The following is a 12,300-nucleotide window of genomic DNA, read 5'->3' as shown; positions in this document are numbered from 1 at the left end:
ATCAATAGACCAAAAATGGGAGGATCTCCTTATCTAGATGCTACTCAGTATTGCAGCATCCTTGGTCCTTTACAATATCTTACCATGACACGGCCTAACTTGTCTTACTCAGTGAACATGGATTGTTAGTTTATGCATAGTCCTATTGCCAATCATTTTCAATTGGTCAACGGAATCCTTTGATATGTAGGTGGTACCCTTGATCTTGACCTTTTGTATTTTTTCTTGTAGCACAATTGATCTCTATGCTTTCTCTGATGCAGATTGGGTCAATTGTCCACTCCTTGATCTACCACTAGTTTTTGCATATTTCTCAGCTCAAATTATATTTTTTGGAGTGCAAAGAAACAATCCACCTTTGGTCATTCAAGTGGTGAAGCAAAATATCGTGCTATGGCATCTACAACTACAAAACTTACTTGGTTGTCCTTCATTCTTCAGGAACTTGGCATCTCTCATCCTCGGCCGTTCATTCTTTTTATGACAACCTCAGTGCACTTCACATTACTACAAATCCAGTGTTTCATGTTCAAGTGAAACATATTAAGATAGATTATCACTTTGTTCGTGAGAAGGTAGCCCTTAGTTCTTTGATCACACGATTTGTTCCATCGCATCAACAATTGGCAGATATTTTCACGATGCCTCTATTCCATGATATATTTCACTGTTTGTGAATCAAACTAGGATTGTGGCCTAACTCCCAATCCAGTTTGAGGGAAGTATTGAAGGAAATAATCAATCAATGGATGCACTACATCATAACCTGCCATATAAGGTGCTAGAGTATCGTAATCATAATAAAGGAAATAACCAATCATTGGATACACTAAAATATGATTGTAATCCTATTGTAGGAAATAACTAATCAATGGATAAATTACAACATTACTTTCCATCCAAGGTGCCAGAAGATTCCAATCCCAGCCTAGCAAATCCTAATCCCAGCCTATCCTCTTGCCATACAAAGAGGTAAACCTCTTGTCATGCAAGGATTCTTATCTCATCATGATTATTACGTATACAATACACCTCATCAATATAGCTGTTCAAGATTCTTATGAAAAGTATAAAAAATCATATCTATAAATAGAGAATGCATCTCGGTTTCTCTCAAGTTGTGAGGAAGACCGAACTTACACATTTTCTTGTTTCGTTTTCTTTACTAAGTTACCCTTGCAACCATACATATCCTACAGATCTATACAAGACTCTGTATACAAATTGGGGCTCTAAACCAAATGGCTTTAAGTTTTGGAGATGTATACCTTAGCATAGTATCTTTTGATAAAAACCTCAATATGGTATTAGAGCCATATCACCCCCACCTATCTTTAACGAATTGTCCACGTGGATGGACCACCCAAACAAGGACCGACCACATGTACTATATATACTGCCACTGGTCCCTATGATAAATTCAAGTTGGTGTCCATTGAGATAGCCCCACATCGGCTATGTATGACTCAACTATCTTGTATAAGAACCACAAGAGGCCACCCCACTTCAAGCCAATTGGTTTTAAGATGGAAGCTGTAACATGGTATCAAAACAGGTACGTTAGGCCTCCGTCGAACCACTAAAATAGAGCCATAAGAGGCTTGCTTGTAACGGGGAGTATTGAGAGCCAATTGATTTTAAGATAAAAGCTTTAATGTAATATCAGAGCAGGTACATTAGGCCCCCGTCGATGATGGGTTCCTTGCATGAACCACAAAAATAGAACTATAAGAGGCTTGCATGTAAGGGTAAATATTGAGATAGTCCCACATAGATTGCGACAAACAGTGAGGGCATGGTAAATTTGGTTACAAGGTATTTGTAACCCACTCCATTATAAGTTACTTGTTTCAAGCTAGCAGTTTGCATCAATGGGAGGTAGCTTGCTCAAACTTTTTCCTTTTCAATCCCTTCATTAATCTGTTTGACCAAAATGAAAGAATTCAAAAACCTAAAAAAAAAAAAAAATGATAGACTCAAAAACCTAAAATTGAATTTATTTTTGGGGATGGAGGGTTTTCATGCATGACCACATAAGGTGGGGATAGGTTATGAAGTCTCAAATAGGGGGCTTTTAGTATTATCAACTCCCTCTTATAAGGTGGGATAGAATCATGCACTGTCCACAGCCCCGCGAATAATATTTCCCACTTTGAGCTGCTTGGAGAATTCAAAACGTTTGATCAACTTAATCCTTTTTTTTTTTCGTAGGATGATCAACTTAATCAATTGCATGTACATTATACAGTTAACTTTGCCACTTGCAGAAGTTATATGATCAAATTAATCAGTTGCACGAATTTTGAATCTTATTTCAACCATAAAGCTGTCATTTACTATATATATATATATATATATCCTTATATTCACAACTATGAGACCAAAATTATTACTTTTCTATGCAGCTTGCGAGAAGACTGATTAGGACTTTCACAATATATATATATATATATATATAGAAAGAGAGAGAGCGAGAGAGAGAGAGAGAGAGATCATAAGCGAGGGCAAGGCCAAATTCAGTCTCATTTTGAGCGTAACCTTCCATGGCTAACTCGTGTAGCTTCAGCTCTTATACATGGCTAATCACTCTCCTGATTATCATCTCAACTTCTCTCAATTTTGTTTTGTCCATTGCTGATACAGAGAAGAAGGTAAGCAATAATCTACAGTCATGTTGTTTCTTGTCATTTCTTTTTTTGAAGGAATCCATAATTGTTATTATTATTTTTTCTTATTTATTTATTTTTTTTTTTCTGGATGTGGGGAGGGGAGGGCTTCTGTTGTATGCATCAATAAGAATTTGATTTAATCATTTTAACATTTCATTTAGTTTTCTAGATTTTTCTCATGTCACAATTTAACATTTCACCACACTGCCAGTTTTCAAAACCTTACATATTTTTTTTGTGTAACGAGTTAAGCAATATGCTTAAACGAATGCACGGCAACGTTAGTCAACTTGAGACAAAATTAGTCGAAGAGAGAGATTTATATCCACCATAACACCATTCCATGGTTTTTTCAGCAACAATGGCGTTACTATATAGCTTTCTTGGATGCTTCTACATGGTCAGTAACCCATTGTTTTAGGGAGGCTAACAATATTGCAGACAAGTTAGCTAAGAAGGCAGCTCTTACACAAACAACATCATCATGGGATTCTTCTCCCTCTTTCATTTTGGATGGTATATAACATGGGATGCCCAACTGAGACCGAGAAATAGGTTTTCATGACAGCGCTAGTTTTAGATTGAATTACTACTCTGCTAATGGCAATGCTGAAGGTGGAACAGTATTTCAAATCTAAAACTCAGTTTATTTAGTTTTTTTATTGGATTTCTTTTCTGCTGATGGCAATGCCGAAGGTGGAATAGAGGTTCAAGGTTACACCACAATCTTTGTATTATACATACTTTCTCCTAATTAATAAAATTCACTTGCTGACTCTTAGCAAAAAAAAAAAAACATAAACATCAAAAAATAAGTTATAATGCTCAATGGCCACGAGAAGGTGCTAAAGTCCACCACCATGTTATGCATCTCCTTCGAATCACTCTAGATTTCAGATATCGTCTAACCCTTCTCTTTGGATAATTTAAGATCGTAGAAAAGACCTCAGGTTTCCATGTTAATGCTCCTTCATGTCACATGTAATCTACACAAATTTGAAACAAAACAGTTGCGAAAGAGAATACCACATGCCCAATCTGAAATATTGTTAGAAGAATCAAAAAGTCAAATGCATAATAAAATAGGCTAATGTAGGATGGCAAGGATGGCAGGATCTTGGTCCCTTGGATGTTAAGAAGTTGTGTTCAATAGATCCATTAGAGCATAGAGGCTCTTCAGAATGAGAAGATATATACGAGCAAATTTGGAATCCAACAATTAATATAATGCAAAACAAAGATGGGTTTAGGTTTTGTATTTCACTCCTTCCTTGTTTGTTTTATCGCTTTGGGAAATGTTGTTTTGCTTAGTTTTTCGTTTTTCTAACTTGGAATTTTCAGACTTCCATATTTCTTGATTTGAGAGGTGAGGAAGCAGATTACCACTACTAGAGTTTGTGTTTGTTGCCAGTTAAAATCTGTAGACAAGAAGCATTTTTTAGACAAGAAGCATTTTTTCCCCTTAAGAAGCAGTTCTATCAAATAATAGAAAAAAGAAGTCAATTCAAGGAATAGAATCTGGCCAAACTGTATTATATGTCATTGAAAAGGCCATCCTATTTAGGGGATAGGAAAAACCATTGAAATCCCTAGCAACAATGCTAACAGTGCAACAAACAAAACATAATGAAGAAAATAAATGGTGGTTATTTTGTAATCATAAAAGCTTGTAGCTCTAAAGATAATGGCATTAATTTCTGTAACTGACAAACAAATGGTATTTACTTTGTAACCATAAAAGCTTGTAACTCCTAGGAAAATGGCAGTAACTTTTGTTTGTAATTGACAAATAAATTGTATTTACTTTATAACCATAAAAGCTTATAACTCTCAAGGAAATGGCATTAACTTTTGTAATTGCCAAGCAAATGGCATTTACTTATTGTCTGAATTTTCCATAGTGGTCACTTAAATTTTGTAACTGATGAGCAAATGGATTTGACAGCCGCAGAAACACTAGTACAAGCAAGGTTTGATGGTGCTCGTCAACTCTCTCTCTCTCTCTCTCTCTCTCTCTCTCTCTCTCTCTCTCTCTCTCTCTCTCTCTCTCTCTCTCTCTGTATGTGTGTGTGATTAAATAACCCAAGAAGTTCCAAATGAATGTGATGCTCACTTTTGTACCATGGGTACTAGAAGCCCTGTAGCATCCTTACCAGAAAATATTCGCATCTGATTCTGACCTTTTTCTTTTTTAATGAATAATATATGTAGCATCGTTAAACAACAATACATAGTAATCAGCGTCATTGAATTCTATCTTATAATTGACTCCCCCCTAAAAAAAATTATCTTATAAATGCTAGAAAATTTTGGAGATCATTTATATATCATATGGTTGGCATAGGTTAATATTGTATATATGGGTGCATTATCAAAGGCTGAGGATGACTACTCCACAAAATCTGACCATTTGCACATCTTAGAACAAGTTCTTGACAGAAGGTACACATGTTTTCTGACTTTTCATATATGGTTCAACTGTAATGTGGATTTTCCTTGATAGCAAAGCTTCTTTTAATTTTTCTGATGCAGCTCAGCAAGAAAATCCTTAGTTTGCAGCTATAAAAACAGTTTTGATGGATTTGCAGCTAAGCTCACAGAACAAGAGCAAAAAAAACTAAGAGGTACGTACTAATTGAACATTAACCTTTTTCTTTTTGAGGTGGGGTGGGGGTGGGGAATAATAGATCATCAAATTTATAGAAAAGGAGAAAAAACTTTACATGCAAGAGGCCTTGACCCTAAGGCAGGGATAAGGCCGAAAGTATAGGGCTTAGAACAAGAAACAAAACTAGGGAAACTTCCCACTAAAACACTATGGGATCATTGATACCATAAACACACCCCAATTATCCATAAGCCTACTATCTGGCCTAATGGCTTTCCTTGGAAGATGATGGAACAACACTTCTCCCCAGTATCAGCTTTGATGTCTCGGACAATTGTCGGCTTTGATCTTGTGTTGTACGTTAGATGACCATTTCTTTCCTTTCAAATGTGGTAAATAGTAGCACACAACGCAATCTTATTTTTTTGCTAAGAAATATTGAAATTTTTATTTAAAAAATAAAAAAAAAATAAAAAAGATCAAAACATTGGCTAAGCCAGGAAAAGAAATGGAATGAGGACCCCCACTTTCGGCCTTGCCATCAGCAGGGGCACAATGCAACCTTCTCGATATCTTCAATGTTGCCACATCTCCAAACCACATCTCCAAAGTTATTAGCTACCCTAGGGGCCAAAACCGGTATTTTCCTATATTGGTGGTTGAAGGGTGGAATACAAGTTAGGCACATCCATCCAAATCTCACCTGTAAAATTTACACTCAAAAGAATAGGTGATCTCTACTCTCAAGTCCCACCCAACAGAAGCAACAAAAAGGCCTCATTTGTATGTTTCTTTTGAGGAGCTGGTCTATAGTATGGAGAACATCTCTAAGGCATCTCCCAGAAATAAATCAATACCTACGTATATTAGAAGAAAAACCAGATTGCTTTGACCCAATTTACTTACCTTTAGGGCTGTATAATATGGTACTATGTTGACTTAGTGGTGAAGATGCCCAAGTGATCCCCACCCAACCAACCCTGTCAAGATCAATAGATGAAAGACGAGAAATGCTTGCAAGCTTGCCCCAGACTTGTTGAAGGTCCAATGGAACTGTTGGTTCCAGGTTGCATTCATCGTCTTGAATATAGTCATGAGTGAGGGCCAATCTGTTAGAACCGCCATCATACCGGATTTTCTCCCCGAACCTATTAAAGTATTAAGGATCCCCCCATCTGTGTGCCACGGGTCCAGCCAAATCCTAGTGGGAAGACCATTACCAATAATGTGGTGAACCACGCCCTCTGCCCGAGTTTGGTACTTCAAAATTTTACTCCACACCCAAGAACAATTTTGCAACTATTGGATGGACTATATATATATATATATAAATTTAATCTGATAGACACCCAAAGCCTTTTTTTTTTTTTTTTTGCTAACAACGGGAAGGCCTGATTAGTTCCGTAGACTATACTGACCTCACAATTGCATGGATCGGGTCATACTGGGATCGAATGAGTACAATTTAACTTTCACCGAAAACAGTGAAGCGCGTTAAATATTCCCGTCTAAGTGGCCCCAAGGATATAAGAGAAGTTGAACTCAGGACCACATGCTTTCTTAGGCGAAGCTCCCTGAAGCAATCCACAAAGTTTGTTTGCGGATCCCCACAATATTCATATCATGGACCCTCTTTCACCCCTAGTCCTCCTTCAACCTTTAGTGTGGATCAGGTTTTATTACGAGAACCATTCTCCTACAGTCTGATCCAAATAGATGAAATCCACCAATGTTTTTCCTTGGGTGGATTCCATCTGTGTGGATCATTCCCGTACGAGAATGGTTCTCGTACGAGGACCTGATCCTCTCTCTTCAACCTTTGGTTTACACACTGAGTCTCAAGAAATGTAGTGAATCTTTTCATTGCTAATTTTTATCTCCCTATCTATAGTTAATTGATTTTAATAGATAAGTTTGAAAAATATAACCATGTTACCATACACAAACTTGCAGGCATGGAAGGTGTAGTCTCTGTATTTCCAAGCAAAACCCTTAAACTTCACACAACAAGATCATGGGATTTCTTGGGTTTCCCAAGCACTGTAAGAAGAATGCCTACCATTGAGAGTGATATCATTATCGGCATGATTGACACTGGAATCTGGCCTGAATCTAAGAGCTTCAGTGACAAGGGGATCGGTCCTCCTCCGAGCAAATGGAAGGGTATTTGCCAAAACATCACCTGTAACAAGTAAGAATTCTCTTCAAACAATTGTCTCTTCCCTTACTACATAATTAAGATTCTTTCAAGAAAGTGAAAAGAAGGAGATGATCGATTTCAACATTTCTTTGAATGTTAAATACAGTAAGATTATTGGGGCACGATTTTACAACGCTGAGAATAAATACGAAGAAGAGGAAGAGAAGTCCCCCCGTGATACTGAAGGACATGGAACACACACTGCTTCTATAGTAGCAGGTGTTGAAGTTAAAAATACAAGCCTTTTTGGCCTTGCTGGAGGGACTGTAAGAGGAGCAGTTCCCTCTGCAAGGATAGCTATCTACAAGGCCTGTTGGAAATCTGGTTGTGCTGACCATGATGTCTTGGCTGCATTTGATGATGCGATTAAAGATGGTGTTGATATCTTATCAGCTTCACTTGGATATTCATATGCTAGAGTTTTCAAGAAAGATCCTATTGCAATTGGAGCCTTCCATGCAATGGAGAAAGGGATCCTTACATCTACATCTGCTGGAAACGGTGGACCAGACATGTTTTCCATCTCAAATCTTGCCCCATGGATGTTAACTGTAGTAGCAAGTAACACTGATCGTCGGATCATCAACAATGTCAAAATAGGCAATCAAATTATCATGGTGGTGAGCGTGCTTCTTCATGTTACATTTTTCTTTTTATACTTTTCCTTCATGTTGCATTTTCTTCAATGGGACCATCTAAATGACACGTTTATACGGGAATTTAGAACTTGCAACCTACTTCTGAATACCCATTGTGTAATTCCCAAAACTTCTTTAAGTCACTGTATTATCAATTATCTAACCGTCAAAATTGTCACATCATCATTTCATGTGGCACCCTAAAGATTGATTGCTTTGATAAGATTATCAAAGTAGGCACGTCAAGTTAGTTTTGCCTTAATAATTATCAGTAGTATCAATGATTAAAAAAAAAGTGTGATTATGACTAAATAGGTTCTTTACTATGATTTCAAGTTTATCAAATTAATTTGGTCCCCATAAACCAAAGTTTGTACCCTAAAAATGATTATGATATCTTTGTATGGATGAAATTATTGAAGGGGAATAGCCATTAAATATTCTAGAATAATTATCTATTTATGTGCTAGGGAGATTTCATTTGTAAATTTTATTCATTTATTTTCATTTTTATGGATAATAAGTTGTGTTTACTACTCACCATTTTCATTGGTTGATATCGTTTAAATATTAATTTCCTTCTTTGATAATCAGGGACATGCTATCAACACTTTCCTAACAGAGGAAAAGGCATCCCCAATTATATATGGAGGTGATCATGCTGCACATAACTCTAGCAGTGAAGATGCAAGGTAAAAGCCATTTAGTGATGTTCATTTTTCACTTTTCCGTTCTCTATGTTTTTAAAGAATATGGTTTTCTTTCTTCATTTAGGGCATGTAATCCTGGTTCCTTGGATAAAGATTTAATGAAAAGGAAAATTGTCTTCTGTGATGAGTTCTCTGATGGTAGTGGGCCCTTCCTTGCTGATGCTCAAGGAATGGTGATGGTAGATGATGAAGGATTTGATGATACAGCCTTTTCTTATCCTTTACGTGCAACAGCTATCAGTATTCCTGATGGAAAAAAATTAAAGCTCTATCTGAATACTACCAGGTTAAATCATAGACATGCATGCACTGTTAATTATATAGGGCAATGGTTGTGCCTTAACATGTTAGCACCATAGATTCACTAGTGAGTTTGCGTTGATGGGGTCAATATTTTTACTTCTCTGCAGAAATCCCGTGGCAAAGATCTACAAAAGTCATGCAATTCATGATCCTGAAGCTCCACATGTGATTTCATTATCTTCTAGAGGACCCAACACTCTTTCACGAAATATACTCAAGGTACTTCAACTTTACATAATAAAATGTGCTAAGTATGTGATTCATCCATTTATAAATATATATGTATATGGTCTTTTTAGACGTCACTATTTCTCACGAATTATAATGCTTTAATATTTGCCACTTGGAGTATTATATGGGTTAATCCATGTGATGGAGGACCTACATACATCTCAATCCAAATTTTAGTCCAAAGTAAGCAAAGGAAGTTTCCAAACTCTGTTCAAAGTTGGAAAGAAAGAACCCTGCCTCTGTGTGTGTATCTATGCCACAACAAATGTGTAGCTTCCCATTGGCCTACACGCTAGCACAGTAGTTGCGCAAACTGACAAGTTTCTCTTGCCCTACAAAGTTTTAGTAAAATTATCAAAATGTCATCAAATAGAGATGAATATAAAATACAAAATTACATCTTTTTTTAATTCTAGCTACTTCATCTAACCATTCTAAATGATATTTTACCAATGAAATGCCTTCGTAGTCCTCTATCACATGAACTAATCGATGCACTGCCATGTGGCAAATAGTAAAACTTTTATACTTTACTAGAGATAGTGAGGGGAAAGAAAACTGATTTACTTAAGCAGCATTAAGGTATAATTTTTTTTTGTATTGCAGCCTGACTTAAGTGCCCCAGGTGTAGATATCTTATCGGCATGGTCTCCGAAAGCCTCAGTTTCAGGCATTGAAGGAGATAAGCGCTCTGTAATGCAACATTATGTCTGGAACATCCATGGCTTGCCCTCATGCAACTGGTGCTGCTGCTTATGTCAAAACATTTCATCCATCATGGTCTCCTGCTGCAGTTAAATCTGCTCTAATGACAACAGGTGATTTTTCCATTTTCCTCTAAGCTTTAAGAACCATAATCAAGATACTATTAAACTCTCAAAACTAAGTTTAACCCACTCAATTCTTTTATCTGTATTGTTTTGCAGCTTCTTCCATGATTCCCTCCTATCATAAAGAGGCTGAATTGGCTTATGGTGCTGGTCAAATTGATCCACTAAAGGCTGTCAATCCAGGTCTTGTGTATGATACCTCGAAAGCTGACTATATACAAGGGATGTGCAACTTGGGTTCTAGTCCGGATGAAATCAAGAACATTGCTGGAGAGAATGTTACTTGTGCCAAGCAAAATGGAACCCATGCTCTTTTAAACTATCCTTCCATGGGTGCTTTAGTTACTGTTGGAGAACCCATCGATAGAGATTTCCCAAGAACAGTTACCAATGTTGGCTTACCAAATTCTACATACAAAGCCACAGTTGGACCACAAAAGCTACTAAATGTTACTGTTAATCCCAGTGTTCTATCTTTTAAGTCTTTGAACGAGAAGAAGCAGTTCACTGTACATGTTACCGGACCAGGAATTGGCCAAGATTCAATCATCTCTACATGGTTACTGTGGTCTGATGGGATACATAATGTAAGAAGTCCCATTGCCTTCTGGACCTATTCTTCAAAAGGTAATTAAGAATCAATTGAGTATCTCCAGAGACGATATTAATTCTAAAGAAAATACTAGCTCTCTTTGATTAATGTATGATTTTGAAGCTTGTAAGGGTTGAAAGAATATCATCTGAAATCATATTTTGAGTCTTATATTTTTTATTTTTTTTCCTGAGCTTGATAGTATAGCTGACTCTCTAGGAAGGAGGATATCTCTGATGAGCACAATAGTTTGACCCATTTCTGATCCATAGATTCGAAGTTAATGTTTGAAAACAATGAACTTCTCTTTTCCATATGAATAAATCGGTTTCATTACAAGAATTGCTAAAATAATATGGGAGCAGTCCAATTTGCATTAAATATTGATTAAACATCAAATGGTAGAGAATCAAATAATAATTTGGTTTCTGGTAGTGCAGCCACTTTATTTGGTACGTTGTCACCACATTTTTTTTCTTCTTTGTATAACAAAAGTTAATCATCTCACAAAGAGCGATTTTGCATTGACGAGTAAAATTTTTCTTCGATGCTTGAAATCAAGGAAGGCAATGAAGTTCAACGTTGCCAAAAAAAGTTAAGAAAGAAATTTGATGATAGAGATATAAATCAATCATTACATCATCATGAATTTTTTTTTTTTTTATATGTTAACAAACATGACCATTTTCTTTGGGTGAATAATTAATATATTCAACAAAAGCCCAAGATTCTTTCCCCCTTAAAAAGAGGAAAGAATAATAGAGAAGAAGAAAGAAGAGATGAGAGGAGAAAACTCCACAAAAAAAAAAAAAAAATTCCCATCCCAACTACTTAAACAAGTAGTTGCAAGAGAATCCAAAGATGATACAAAGCCAAGAGAAGACTCTTAACCGCTAGGCACCATGGCCTACTAAGAGGAACAAAATTACTAGCCATGATTAGACCTTCATGTAAAACATTTTGAAACATATGTCATGCAAAACCTACTATCTGTAGCCCCATTTGACCACTAATAATACATCCCATGGTCCAATGGAACAATGACAAACATGAACCATTTGTGTTCAACTTGTTCTAATTATCTATAATAAAGCAACCAATCACAGGATAAAAGCTATAGCCATCAATAATTATTGTGTATATTTTCATTCCCTAATTCTCAAACATTCATTTAAGCACACCAGAATGTGATGTTTTGAATTATTGCTCAGCTCTACAACTGTAGAGAAGCTTTTAATATATACAAGAATGCAATGGCTTGAAAGACAAGAAGGAGAAACATACAAGGAAGCTAGAAGTCTACTCAAACTAATAAAGTACCAATATGATGAGGAAAGAATAATTTTGCTTATACAAGGAAGCCTAGGAATTTTTTTTTTTTTTTTTTTTTTTTTCTTAACCAAGTTATCCGGGCCAGAATATATGCACCTCGACTAATCTTCGGGGAAACTAGTGCAGCAACCCACTAAGCCTAGAAAATCTAAGTGACACATGAACCTCAATTTCTCCATTTATGAAA

General features: G+C 36.3%; 1 pseudogene; it reads left to right on the top strand.

The window, feature by feature from the left end:
• Window positions 1-2,480: 2,480 nt before the first annotated feature.
• On the top strand, window positions 2,481-10,961 carry LOC122062146 (annotated as a pseudogene).
• The last annotated feature ends 1,339 nt before the right edge of the window (window positions 10,962-12,300 follow it).

Source organism: Macadamia integrifolia, chromosome 14, assembly GCF_013358625.1.
Source record: "Macadamia integrifolia cultivar HAES 741 chromosome 14, SCU_Mint_v3, whole genome shotgun sequence".
In the NCBI taxonomy this organism is placed as follows: Eukaryota; Viridiplantae; Streptophyta; class Magnoliopsida; order Proteales; family Proteaceae; genus Macadamia; species Macadamia integrifolia.
This window is presented reverse-complemented; position numbering and strand designations above follow the sequence as displayed.